Here is a 13,553-nt window from a genome sequence, read left to right as displayed (position 1 = left end):
TACAGCGTTGCAACAGATTTGGCGTTGTGTTACCACGGCCGGAAACCGTTACAGCCATTTTCACTGCCATAAGTGTGCCGCCTTGGCCATTGGGTTTGTTTTGCTTTGAATATAGTTTGTTTATTTGCTTTCTTTTCTGTTTTTGGGCAAAGGATATTTTGTTTGGATTGATTGTTTGCCCCGTTTTGGTTTCGCATTAGTTTTGTTTCATTGTGTTTGATTCTTGTCTGTTTTACTTTGCAGAGGTCTGTGGTGGTGGCGGTGTCCCTTTTCTTCCTGTGTGCTGTGCTTCCCTGGGATTTGTGTTTGTGTGTGTGATTATCACTTACCCGGGTGATTTATATTATTTGGACCCTTCCCTTCGCTAGTCCCCCCATTCACATCAGCCTCCGCCTTAACAGTTTATTGTGTGCTTATTCCATTGGATTAATTAAATAAAATATTTATTGTTAAAACTGTGAACCACGTCTCCTGCCATTAGAGTCAACTTACTTGCGTGTCTTAAATTAAACCTTTGGGTGAAAGTCCTAAGGTGGCGTTGTCTGCAACCTCCTGAACACGGGCTGTGCTTGGTGTGGTCCCTAACGTCACCTCGCCGCCGTGCTCCCCGCCCGCTTTTCGCCTCGCCCTGCCACATTAACTTATTCTACAACTTTCAAATATTTAACTTCTAAACCTCACATTATTATGGATTATTACACGGCGCTTCTCAATGATGTACACTGCTCCATTCACTTGCATGGGCATTCCTAACGTTCAGCTGTCAATTATTGGTGAATTATATTTGATAATTCACCGTTGCCAAGTATAATTGACCGCTGTCAAGGTAAACAAAAGGATTTTTTGCCGTTTGCCACTTTAATCTAGATTAATCTAGATTAATTCCAAAATTAATCTAGATTCAAAAAGATATCTGCCCACCACTACATATTATATATATTATCACGGCCAAAAGCTCTGCGCCTCCAGACGATATTATGAATCTCAAACGACTGCGTCAGGTTCTCCGTTGTCTGTGGTTTTTCCATGTCCACGTCAATCTGAAGTAGACTGAACCACGGCATGGAGGAGAAAGGGATTGTTTTTTTGAGGCCCTCTTCTCGCTGCCGAGGGACCACCGCCTCGGCAGCGGGCAATGGGCAGCGCTTAGGCACCACCGCTTCGTCACCCAAGTCCCTACGGCCCTGCATCGATTACCGAGGTCTGAACGACATCACACTAAAGAACCGTTACCCCCTTCCACTACTCTCCTCTGCCTTCAAGATGCTCCATGGGGCAACGGTGTTCTCCAAGCTCGACCTTAGGAGCGCTTACCATCTGAGTTGAAGACGGCCTTCAACACCCCTACAGGTCATTACGAGTACCTGGTGATGCCCTTCGGTTTGACCAACGCCCCGGGAGTCTTCCAAGCGCTCGTCAATGACCTTCTGCGGGACATGTTAAATACGTTTGTTTTCGTCTATCTGGACGACATCCTGATCTTCTCCTGCAACCTAGAGGAACACGTCACCCACGTCCGGTCGGTTCTCCGCCACCTCCTAGACAACTCCCTGTACGTCAAGGCGGAGAAGTGCGATTTCCATGCACCCTTTGTCTCCTTCCTGGGATACATTATAGCAAGGGACAACCCGCAGATGGATCCTGCCAAGGTCTCTGCTGCCACCTCCTGGGCCCCTCCGTAAACACGCAAGCAGCTGCAGCATTTCTTGGGGTTCGCCAACTTCTACCGGTGCTTCATCAGAGGCTTCAGCTCCAACACGTCCCCCCTCTCGGCCCTCACCTCGCCCAAGGTCCCCTTCCGTTGGTCTAACGAGGCATAAAACTCCCTCGAGACCCTCAAGACCCACTTCACCACCGCCCCCATCCTTCAGTTCCCCGAGCCCGACCAGCAGTTCATTGTTGAGGTGGACACATCCGGTGTGGGAGTATGGGCGATCCTCTCCCAGCGTTCTTCCACCGACCAGAAAATCCACCCCTGCGCCTTTTTCTCTCGCTGTCTAACCCCCTCGGAGAGGGAGCTTCTGGCGGTGAAGCTGACCTTGGAGGAGTGGAGGCACTGGCTAGAAGGAACCAAGGTTCCGTTTTTGGTCTGGACCGATCACCAGAACATAAAGTATATCCGGTCCGCCAAGAGGTTGAACTCCAGAAAGGCCAGCTGGTCACTGTTCTTCGACCGGTTCAACTTCACCTTGTCCTATCGACCCGGTTCTCGTAACCTAAAACCTGAGGCTCTCTCCCGACAGTTCCCCGAGTGTCCCGATGAGACGGTCAAGCCTTCCACCATCATCCGAGCTTCCTGCCTAGTCGCCTCGTCACCTGGGAGATAGAGGAGAGAGTACGAACCGCCACTGTGGACCAGCCAGCTCCGAGTTCCTGTCCCCCTGACCGCCTGTTTGTCCCGGCACACCTCTGTTCCGACGTGCTCAAGTGGGGCCATGCTTCCCGGCTCACCTGCCATCCTGGCATCCAGTGGACCCGGGACTTCCTGCGATGGCCCTTCTAGTGGCCGTCACTGGAAGAGGATGTCCGGGGCTTCGTCAAAGCCTGTCCTGTTTGTAACCAGAATAAGACCTCTCGCCGCCCACCTGCCGGCTTCCTGCACCCCTTGCCCATTCCCCATCGTCCCTGGTCGCTTATCTCTCTGAACTTTGTGACTGGCCTGCCTGCATCCAAGGGCCACACCGACGTCCTTACCCTCGTAGATCGATTTATTACGTTGGCCCATTTCATCCCCCTTACTAAACTCTCCTCAGCCAGGGAGACTGCAGAACTGCTCCTCCACCACGTCTTCCGCCTCCATGGGTGACCTACGGATGTCGTCTCTGACCGGGGGCCCCAATTCACCTCGGTCTTCTGGAGGGAATTCTGCAGCCTAGTCGGGGCTAACGCCAGCCTATCTTCCGGCTTCCACCCGCAGTCCAATGGACAGACCGAGAGGGTCAATCAATCACCCTCCGATGCCTGGTGAACCGCAATCCGGCTTCCTGGTCCGACCAACTGGTATGGGTAGAGTATGCGCATAACACCTGCTCATCCACCAGCCTCTCTCCCTTTCAGTGCGCCTACGGGTATCTGCCACCCCTATTCCCCAACATAGAGAAGGAGTCCTCCTGCCCCTCGGCTCTAGCCCTGATCCATCATTGTCGACGCACCTGGATCCTGGCGCGCACTGCTCTCTCCAAGTCTGCAGATTGCCACGCTGCTGCTGCAAACAAACACTGCATGCCGACCCCTGCCTATCAACTTGGCCAGAAGGTCTGGCTCTCCACCCGTGACCTACCCTTAAAGTGGGGAGTCCCAAGCTGGCCCCCAAGTTCATAGAACCATTTCCCATAACCCACACCATAAACCCAGAGGCGGTACGCCTTCAGCTTCCTCGTTCCATGAGGATCCACCCAACCTTCCATGTCTCCAGGGTCAAACCCGTCCAGGAAAGCCCTCTGGCTCCTTCCGTTCCGCCCCCCTCCGGTCCCATCCTGACCAACCTGCCCCGTCCTCTCGTCCGCCCGCTACGGTTCCATCTGCGGGTGGTTCTTCTGACCTCTCGAGGAGAAGGCAATCGGGTGTCGCGTCGACCTCGTCTACAGAGGACGCAACCTCCGATGCCTCGGAGGAATTCTAACCCTCCTCCGGGCCCCCTCCACCCTCCCTGTTCGATCTAGGACGTCTGGAGCCGTCCCTTGCCGGGGGGGATACTGTCATGGTCCACCCTGATCTCCCCTAATTAACCCAACTACCTTCACCTGTGATCCCTCTATATAAATCCTCTCTCTCCACTCAGTCTCTGCCAGATCATGTCTTGTACTCACAAAGCTTTCCCGCAACTCCTGAACTGTTCTACAACGCTGATCCTGCCTGTTTCCGACCCCTCGCCTGTCTGACCACCCACCTGTTGTCGAGTCCCTGCCGGCCTGTCTGCTTCCCTGTTTCCTGCTCCTTGCCTGCCTGTCTGCCCTCCCGTTGCCGACCACTCGCCTGTGTGACCACCCGCCTGTTGTCGAGTCCCTGCCGGCCTCTCTGCTTTCCTGTTTCCTGCCCCTCGCCTGCCTCACTGCCCTTCCGTTGCCAACCCCTCGCCTGCTGACCCACCGACGATTCCTTGCCCACCTGTGTCTTTACTGTTTGCTCTCTGCCTGCCCGATCCTGTACCGAATTGAATCCTTGAAACTGTCCTCAACTGTCGTCTGTCCATGCACTTTGGTTCTGCCTAACCCCCCGTTACAGCCGTTGTGGAAATACCAGAGACGAGAGTCCGACACTTTATGCGCCATAGCACCAACAGCAGAACGGTTATCCAAATAACAAAGAAGTGTACAACACTTGCATTACAGTCCTAGAGCTTTATAGCTAAATACTATCATATATATCTATATCATATAATACATATTATCACGGCTAAAAGCTGTGTGCGCCTGCGGACGATAATATGAATCACAAATGACTGCGTCTGGTCCGCCGACGTCTCTGGTTCCTCCACTTCCACTTCAATCTGAAGTAGACTGAACCGCACGCTACCCGCTGCCGGCTGCCAGGCGGTGGAGCTTCACGGCGCTGGCGGGCAGCCTGGCTACGGAGGGAGACAACCGCGGGCCACAATCGTTTTCTCCTCCATGTCGCAGTTCATGTACTTCAGGGAGACAAAGCCAAAGTTCCTTTCCCCCAATTCCTTCTAAACCCTGGCTGAGATAACCCCAACTATGGTCTCGTTGTGGAAATACCAGATACATCAAAGAACCGACGTGCTAAATGCGCCATAACACCAACAGCAGAACGGTTTTCCAAATAACAAAGAAATGTACAACACTTGCGTTACAGTGTGTGTAATCACACACACATACACACATGTGGTGCTCAATGGTGCAGGGCAACATCAAGGAGAGATTTGCTTCTGCATCATGGGAGCCAGCCATGCCCTAGTGCATGATGTGCCAGATGCAGAAATATTCTCGTTGTCTAGCATTGTTAGCATTGTAGCATCATAAGAAAGAGGTCTGTCTACACACCTCTCGGCGACTTTAAGTGATAAAAAGTCAACACAGTGCCTAAAAACCATCAACGTCATTCATGTTAGGTAAAAGGAAAAACCTCGGACACGAGAAGTTAAGGGAGGCGTGCACTGAGCCCTCTTGGATTCCGGGCCGAAACATTTGTTTCAACTCCTTTCAGCTGCCCACCCCTCCTTCTCCTGCAAAAAGTAAATGAATAAAACGGCTAATAAAACGCTTGAGGTGCCGTTTTGTAAAGAAAAAACTTACATTTTATTAGCACATGGTATAAAGATAATTAGGAGCCTTTGATTGATATCCAGAAATTGTTTGCGGAAGTATGCACTGTTCCTGGGGGCCTGCTCTCCCCAAGCCCCCAGGAGCATTGCACACTACCGCAATCCACCAGTGCTCAGCGGCTAAGCCTGGTATTGCAGCTGTTTAAACGGGCTGTGGTCGGCCCCTCGATTCAAGGGGCCCAGAAGTAGATATCGCCGTTGTTACATCGATTTCTGCGACCCATCCCAGGGGGCGCTGTTTCACATTTTCTGCAACATGCACTTGTGCATTATAACAAAAACATCAATAAAACATAAGATCTCCCCCCACCGGTTGGTCTTTCTTTTCTTGATACTAACATTGATTCTAAACAGCTTTACACAGTAGCCTATAATAGGAAATGCTCAAAGGTAAATCAGCGTAATTTAACACTGACTGTAGCTTTTTATGGGTAAAGAAGCAACGGTGAAGGACCGTAATAAACGCCCTATCCATTGTATGGGTCTGTAAAATGCTAATCAAATCAATCAAATGTATTTATTTAGCACTTTTAATAAAAAGGTAATTGGTTGGGGGGAGATCTTATGTTTTATGGATGTTTTTTCATACCTGTCTACGCTTCAAACTGTTGCATATTGCAGAAAATATGCAACAGCGCCCCCTGGGGTCACTCTTTTCGGTGGGTCGCAGAATAGGATCGTGTCTCTGCCAAAAATGGCTGGATAACAATTAAAGGCTTATAATTATCTTTATACCATGTGTTATGTTTGTTCCATATGTATGACAAACCGTGCATGTTTAGTTCCTAGCATAGACCGCTGAACCGGCCGGGCCAGGGGGGCCGTGGCCCGGGTAACTTTTTGAAATGATTATTAAAAAAATAAATGAATGTTGGCCTGCAAGTTTTTCAACTCAAAACCTGTCGACAAGATCAAACTTAAACACAACCCATGCTGTAATAATTTAATCAAGCGTATTTCTAAACCAATATTGTTCACGTCACACGTCATGCATGAATGTTGCAAAATGTAGACCTATAACTGCGCAGCCATAGGCGTCGAGTACGCCGGGGACGCGTCCCCACCAGTTTTCGTAAAGACTAATTTTGTCCCCACCAGAAAAAAAAAAAAAAAAAAATGAAAAAAAAAAATATATATATTGTTTTTTAAAAATGAATGTTTAAAGCGCTAGACAGATGCGAACCAATCCACAAAAAATCGATCTGCATACGGCACACAGCCGTCAACAATTTGCAACAATTATAACATTTGGATGAGTAGTTCTAGAATGGGGGAGGGGTGGGTGCAACGGTGGGCGGCTCCTTCTCTGTGTAATCTGAACCTGACTGCTTGCTGCGCACTTCCATGGACAATCTGCTGCGGTTGCAGCCTCATGCATTTGAGGAAAGGAGGTCCGGAGGAGGTAACGTAACGTAGGCCTATCTATATTTATTCATGATGATGACAATCTGTACAAACTCCTTTGTCGTAGTTTGACCGAGGGCAGCGAACGATTTATCTTGATAGTTTCTAAGTTCTATCATGGACGTTGAAGCTATAGCCAACATTAGCTTCACTAAGTTCTGATTGACTTAGTTCCTCTCCCTGATCAAATGTAAACAAATACAGAAGATTGATAACTTAATTGATTTAGCTCTGTCTTATTTATTTATTTTAAAATGCAGTGTTTTCTCCTTTTAGGAACTTGTTTCTGCCAACTCACCTCTTCATTGCCATCTACCAGTTCCTGCCTTTCATTAAGCTCTGATGTTCCTTATAAATAAATAAAAATGTGTTAACTCAATTGATTATGCCCTCTATTTTATGAGATGTATGTGGTGTGCAAACAAAAGTCTTGTAACCTTTATTGTAATGATTTGACCACTATGACGGTATGTTGGTTGTGGTATATGTTATCAATATTGTAATTGGTTTTTGACAAAATATTGGTTTGGAGTGTGCGGTTGCCTGGTACCATGGTTGTTACTTGGTACAAATAATATGGATGATTTACGACCATCTAGTGGGGAGTCTGAAAACTGCTAACGAAACGTCATTGAAGTGAAAATAAAATAAGTCATTCGTACTGTTGTAAATTCAAAATGAATTTAAATAGGAAAGCTAAACGTTGAAGCACATAGGGCAAAACACTCCAGTAGCACTAGGCATGCTAGCCAACAGTGTGTCGCGCTGATAGAGGCTAGCTAGCTAAAAAAAATCTCAACAATTACAATATATTTCTAGAATAAATATTAATTTAGCTGAGCTCATAAGACACTAGCACACTTACTGTGCATGTCAGCTTCAATTGCTTGGCTTTAAAAAAATCTCTGATGTCCTGTCCACTCCTTTTTGACATTTTTCTGTATAATTAGCAAAATTATAGGATCAGAGAATGTCGGGCTCTGGTTGTATCGCTATCTCGTCTTTTTTCAGTTGTGACTAGATGTCCCCTCTGCGGCACCGTAGTTGTGGATTATTTTCGTATGAGGCGCCAGCCTGACTTGGACAATGAATGAGATATTAATACCAATACTCTATGGCTGGTATGCAATGATGAGGCATCAGACAGTCAATTAATTTTAGCCTGAATACATAGGTAAAAAGCACCAGACCGCTAGTACCATGGATGGACAGTGTCAGAGCGAAAACCTGTTGAACTAAATGGATGTGGTTAGGCAGCAGGCACGCAGGCTACACCGCGGGATACATCTGCAGACCACTGGCACGTTAATAAAGTAAGATGCGATATTTAATGCTTAAGATTTGCTGGTACTTTGGCGTGATCTTTTGTGTTTTTTGCCCTCATGTGGTCAGCTGTTTTAACTTGAAATAGTACTACTAGCCATAGCCTCCAAGTAGCCTAACTTAAATTATCCAGTGTTAGCGTTCTTACGGTGTTGGGTATAGACTAGTGGAGATTACGATAGTGGAGTCGGTGGAGTCAGTCTCTTGTTGACTCAAAGTGACTTTTGGTAATTCGCTTTGCTTGAATTATGGAATGATTGTGTGTGTGTGGGGGGGTTTTGGTCAGAATGCCATGTAGATTCAGCTATAATTATTTTTAGCTTTTTCGATCTTGACATTTGTAGTGCTGTGTGTATACGTTTGCCCCTTCTGAACTTAAACACGTAGGTAATAAGCCCCTCTTTGTTTATTTTGGTATAGCTCATGTCACGTCAACATTGAGTGCATCATGGAGCAGAACATTGTGGGTCATCATGTCCAATGCTTTTTGAAAACGCTTTCTTCATAAAACGTGTCAGACATAATTTTTTTGTAAAAATCGTATTAATTAGTAAGCTAGACAGGTATCCCGTCTTCAGAACCTTTCATGACCTGCGCTAAAGAAAAATAAGGTGCATCCCCAGCACTTCTAAAAATGCATTCCAGATTGCGTCTCTGTCCCCACCACATTTCAAACCAAACTGACGCCAATGTGCGCAGCACTGAAAATCGCGCGAAAGAAGTAGAACTAGTGATTGTGGTAGACTGCAGAGATTGTTCGTGGCGTGGATTGGAATATCAAAATGAAAAGGCACAAAACCATTTTTGAATATTTCAAAGGAAAACAAATAAAAAGCGCAGCATCATCTGATGGGACAGCTGTACCCCAACCTTCAACTGGGGACCACCAACCAAGCAACAGAGAGGAATGTTCTTCAACTCCAACTACGCTAACCGAACCAAACCTAGCTGAGGCTAGCCATGGGAACTGCTCAAGTGAGTGCTGCAGGGATCTTACAACGCCTCATCAACCAAGCAATCCCGATGTGCTAAAAAGAACCAAGAGGGTGCAAGGGACAGGTTCTTCACAACGCACCCGATCCTTGCAATACCAGTGGTTCAAGGATTTTGCTTGGCTGACTCTATGTGAGACCAGAGGGAAACTGTTCTGCACGCAATGTCTCTGCTGTGCTAAGAAAAACCTAGCGGTGAGTAAGAAGTAAAGGCCGATATATGCTCTGTTTTAGACGTAACGCGTAAGCACGTAAGATACATAACCCCCCCTTGCGCGATAAAATATCCCCCCTTACGTGCTTAAGTGCGTCGGCCCAAATTCCTGACTATGTGACTAAAACACTACGGCCCTACGCAGCTCGCAAAGACTGTGATTGGCCAGCTAACCACATCCTTTCAGGAGTCTCACATTTCAGGTTTTACAGCATAATAGCGCCATTTTTAAAAGGCCGTGACAGAAGCGAATGAAGAATTTTGAAGAAGGAGAAGAAGAAAACACAAGAACGAATTAGGATAATTATAAACAGTACCGCGGGAAGTAGGGGTGCTGGGGGTGCTGCCGCAACCCCTGTCTGAGGCCCTGTCTTATCACAGAAAACGATTATTTCTAAAAACTCCGGCCAAAGTGGAGATTTCTGAAAACGCCGGTTATGTGTTGTGTCAACGGGGAGAAACGGGATTTTAGGTTCTGAAGCGTCACATTATGCACCAGGAAATGCTTAACGTCATGTGAGCGCCCGCTGTACCGTATTGGTCCGAATATAAACACAAACCCGACCTATGTTTGGAAAAAAGATTTGAAGACCAGATCTTGTTTTTATAAATAAATAAATTGTATTCATTGAAATAATATACGAAGATTAAAAAGCATAGAATAAAACACTGCATTGCCACTAAACAGTAGTGCAAATAGGCCGTACTGATGTGTACACAAAAGACTATTCCTGACACTCCTCTGCCCCGCTGTGTTCGCTCTGGCTGTGGTCGCTCCGCACTGTTTCGGCCCGTGGCAAAGCGGGTCATCGTCGCTGCTGTCCAAGGCATTTTGAGACGCAGCATTTATTTAATGCTCATATGACCTACTGCTGAAAAAAAGTTATATGAAAAAGTGTGAGGGGAGCGGTGGCGCGCTAAACTTGTTCTGTGAGCAGCTGGATGTGAACCATGGTGTGAACACAACGATCGATTTTCGACTGTGCGCGCATGCACTGGTGTAATTGAGCTGCGCTGCTATATATCTTTTTTTTATCAATGTAGAGTCCAGGCTGAGTTTTTTGTTCCAGCACCGTCTCTCTCTCTCTCTCTCTCTCTCTCTCTCTCTCTCTCTCTCTCTCTCTCTCTCTCTCTCTCTCTCTCTCTCTCTCTCTCTCTCTCTCTCTCTCTCTCTCTCTCTCTCTCTCTCTCTCTCTCTCTCTCTCTCTCTCTCTCTCTCTCTCTCTCTCTCTCTCTCTCTCTCTCTCTCTCTCTCTCTCTCTCTCTCTCTCTCTCTCTCTCTCTCTCTCTCTCTCTCTCTCTCTCTCTCTCTCTCTCTCTCTCTCTCTTTAGTACTGGTACAAGCAAGCAGTTTCAGTTGCGTTACCACCGACCACCGAGGTACCTTTCTTGTGCATTTTATTCTGCGCTGTTCTGTGCTGGCTGACGTGACTGATGGCATTGGCTATGGATAATGTCGGACCTAAAATGTTGGTGACCCCCTCTTGCGATTGTGGCCCCCCCTTGTTCAAACACGTTCCGCGGTATATGGTTCCTAGCCATGTTTTATTGCATTAGCAGTCCAACATCTGTACACGCTCAGCTCTCACTGGGCTATTTCCCTCTAACTGCCGCTAAGCCTCATGGGTAACGTAGTCCAATAAACCTTATTAACACATCTCCCTTCCTTTAGAAGTAAAGCATTTTCTTTCTAAACGAATGCATTAAAAATAAGTAACTGCATTACCACATAACAACAAATAAACAGCATTTGTTTAAGTAATACTTAAGATTAACCGTAAGCATCAAACTTTGCTTTCTCAGTGTAAGATATTGAAAACCAAACATGATTACAAACATTTACTTATTTATTTCCAATTTATTTTTATTTTTTTCATATATATTTCCCCCCCATAGTGCATAACTCCATAAGCAGGATTCTATCAGTCTCACAGGGGGTTTACCATCCTGCTGGGTCTGTGTTTCACTGCTGGTGAACTGGGTACGGTTTGACCAGAGTCAGTAGTATTCAGGGAACTCGGACAGTCTCTGTTGCCCGAAGTGTTGTTTGTCTCTTCTGGTGGCTGTGTGACAGTCTCGGAGCAGTTAGTTTGTAGACGGATGTCCACACGATTTCTCCTCAGGGCTGATCCACGATCATCTGTCTGGATTAAGTAAGGACGAGGTCCAACCTCCTGTTGTACAACCCGGCTTCAGGTAAGGCAGCTGTTTTGCACTTTTGTCATGCCTTTTCTTCTGCTTCACTTTCTCCTCCTCTTTGGCCTGCTTTACTTTCACTGCTCCCTTTGGTTTTAGCAGGTTCTCATGCATGGGCAGATTAGTGCGAATGCAACGTCCCATCAACATCTGGGCTGGTGACGGGCCATTTTGCAGTGGCGCGCTCCTGTAGATCAACAAACTTTTGTGAAAGTCCTCATTTCCGTCATGTGCTTTCTTCATTATTCCTTAGATGATCTTAACTGAACTCTCTGCAAGTCCATTTGACCTTGGGTAGTTTGGGCTTGACGTGAGGTGATTAAAACTCCCCTCTTAAGCGAATGCTTCAAATTCGCAGCTTGAAAACTGTGGTCCATTATCTGAAAACAGTTCATTTTGGACTCTGAAATTTGGACTTTGGAAAACTGTCTTCAGAAAAGCAATTACGGCTCTGCTGGTTGTGGACTGTAATGTTGCAACTTCTTGATAGTTAGAAAAGTAGTCCGTACCCACAATATGATTTTTTCCATTGCAATCGAACAAGTCAACTCCAACCTTGTAGTAAGGGTACTTCGGCACTTGGTGTGGCATCAGCGGCTCTGCCTGCTGTTTGGGTCTGTATCTGAGACATACTTCACAAGAAGCCGTATTATGGCCGATGTCTGTGTTCATGCAGCAAACCTGTACTTGCCTGGTGTGTAGGTCATAGTCACGTCGTATTTTTGCAGCCGTATCATCATGCGCTGTATCCTCGACATAGGACAGTCATTGAGTGGCTTTGACATGATTGACACCAGTGGCTTATGGTCTGATTCCAATTCAAAAGCTTGACCATATACATACTGATGGAATCTCTCACATCCGTAGGTGCTGGCTAGTAGCTCCTTCTCGATCTGTGCATATCTAGTTTCAGCTGTCAACGCTTTGGACGCATAGGCGACAGGTTGCCAGTCTTTGTCATGCAACTGTAGCAATACTGCCCCTAGTCCGTACTATGACGCGTCAGCTGTAATCCGTGTGCTCTTCTCCGGGTCATAGAACTTGAGCACAGGCTCGTTGGTGAGTATTCTCTTCAAGTTTTTAAAGCAGTCTTCCTGTTCATATGACCATGTCCATTCATTTTTTTCCTCCAGGAGATGCCTGAGTGGCGCTGACTTTGTTGACAGCTGAGGTATGAACTTTGCAAGGTAAGTTACCATACCTAGAAACCTCCTGACGGAATATTTTGCTTTTCACAGTGAGTTTGTCATACTCATTCACAGATATGAGGTTGACTGAGGCACCCGTGTCCAGTTTGAATGGAATGATAGTCTTGTTAACAGTCAATGGCACTATCCATTCTTCTTCATCTTTAACTTCCTTTATATGGACCGCATCCACAAAGAACTCCTTAGGTTCCTCTTCTACTGCATGTACCTTATTTTTCTTAAAGGCGTCCGCTTTGCAGTATTTTGAGAAGTGGTTCTTTTTCCCGCAGTTATGACACTCTTTGCCATATGCTGAATCTCTGCTTATACCTTTTCCAGTTATCAGCCAGATTTCCTGTTAGCGGCATAGGTGTTGGTGGACTTAGGCTACGTTTACATGATGACCGTCTGAACACAAGACGCAAAAGTGGCGTTGCGTCTTACATTTTTATTCCGCGTTTAGACAAGCGTTTTCGGGAGGAAATGGTGACGCAAAAGTGTGTGGAATTCGATTGGGTATGCATGTCAGACGGCTAGATGGTGCTGTGATACACTATTATACAACACCACCATGTCTGAGCGCATGCGTAGAATCTTCCTTCTGTTATCTGCGCCGGGAAAACCAAAACATAATTACAGATCCTTCTCTGTTCAGTAATAATATCTGTACATTTCGTGTAAAGACTCCTATAAATTTATGAGAGCTGCCAGAGCAGCATGACGGTCCGACGCATGGAAATAATCCAACATGTTTGTTTATTTCCCTGCACTGGGGAATGTATGTGACGTAAACGCGTATGCGACTATGCAGATCTGAGCAAAGTTTTGCGTCTTGGCAGTGTAGATGGAAACACTACGGCGGAGCGTTTTCAAGATTTCCACTCTGAAGGGTGGTTTCAGATTTTTGCGTTTCTAAGCCCAAAAACCGCCGTCGCCGTCTAAACGAAAGGCAC

At 46.6% G+C, this 13,553-nt stretch overlaps 1 long non-coding RNA gene across 1 annotated transcript; it reads left to right on the top strand.

The window, feature by feature from the left end:
• The first annotated feature begins 6,448 nt into the window (after nucleotides 1-6,448).
• On the top strand, nucleotides 6,449-7,067 carry LOC115555966 (uncharacterized). The gene is made up of 2 exons (XR_003978921.1): nucleotides 6,449-6,686; nucleotides 6,965-7,067. It is a non-coding gene; the product is annotated as an uncharacterized LOC115555966 (long non-coding RNA).
• Nucleotides 7,068-13,553: the final 6,486 nt, after the last annotated feature.

Source organism: Gadus morhua, chromosome 12 (assembly GCF_902167405.1).
Source record: "Gadus morhua chromosome 12, gadMor3.0, whole genome shotgun sequence".
Classification (NCBI taxonomy): Eukaryota; Metazoa; Chordata; class Actinopteri; order Gadiformes; family Gadidae; genus Gadus; species Gadus morhua.
This window is presented reverse-complemented; position numbering and strand designations above follow the sequence as displayed.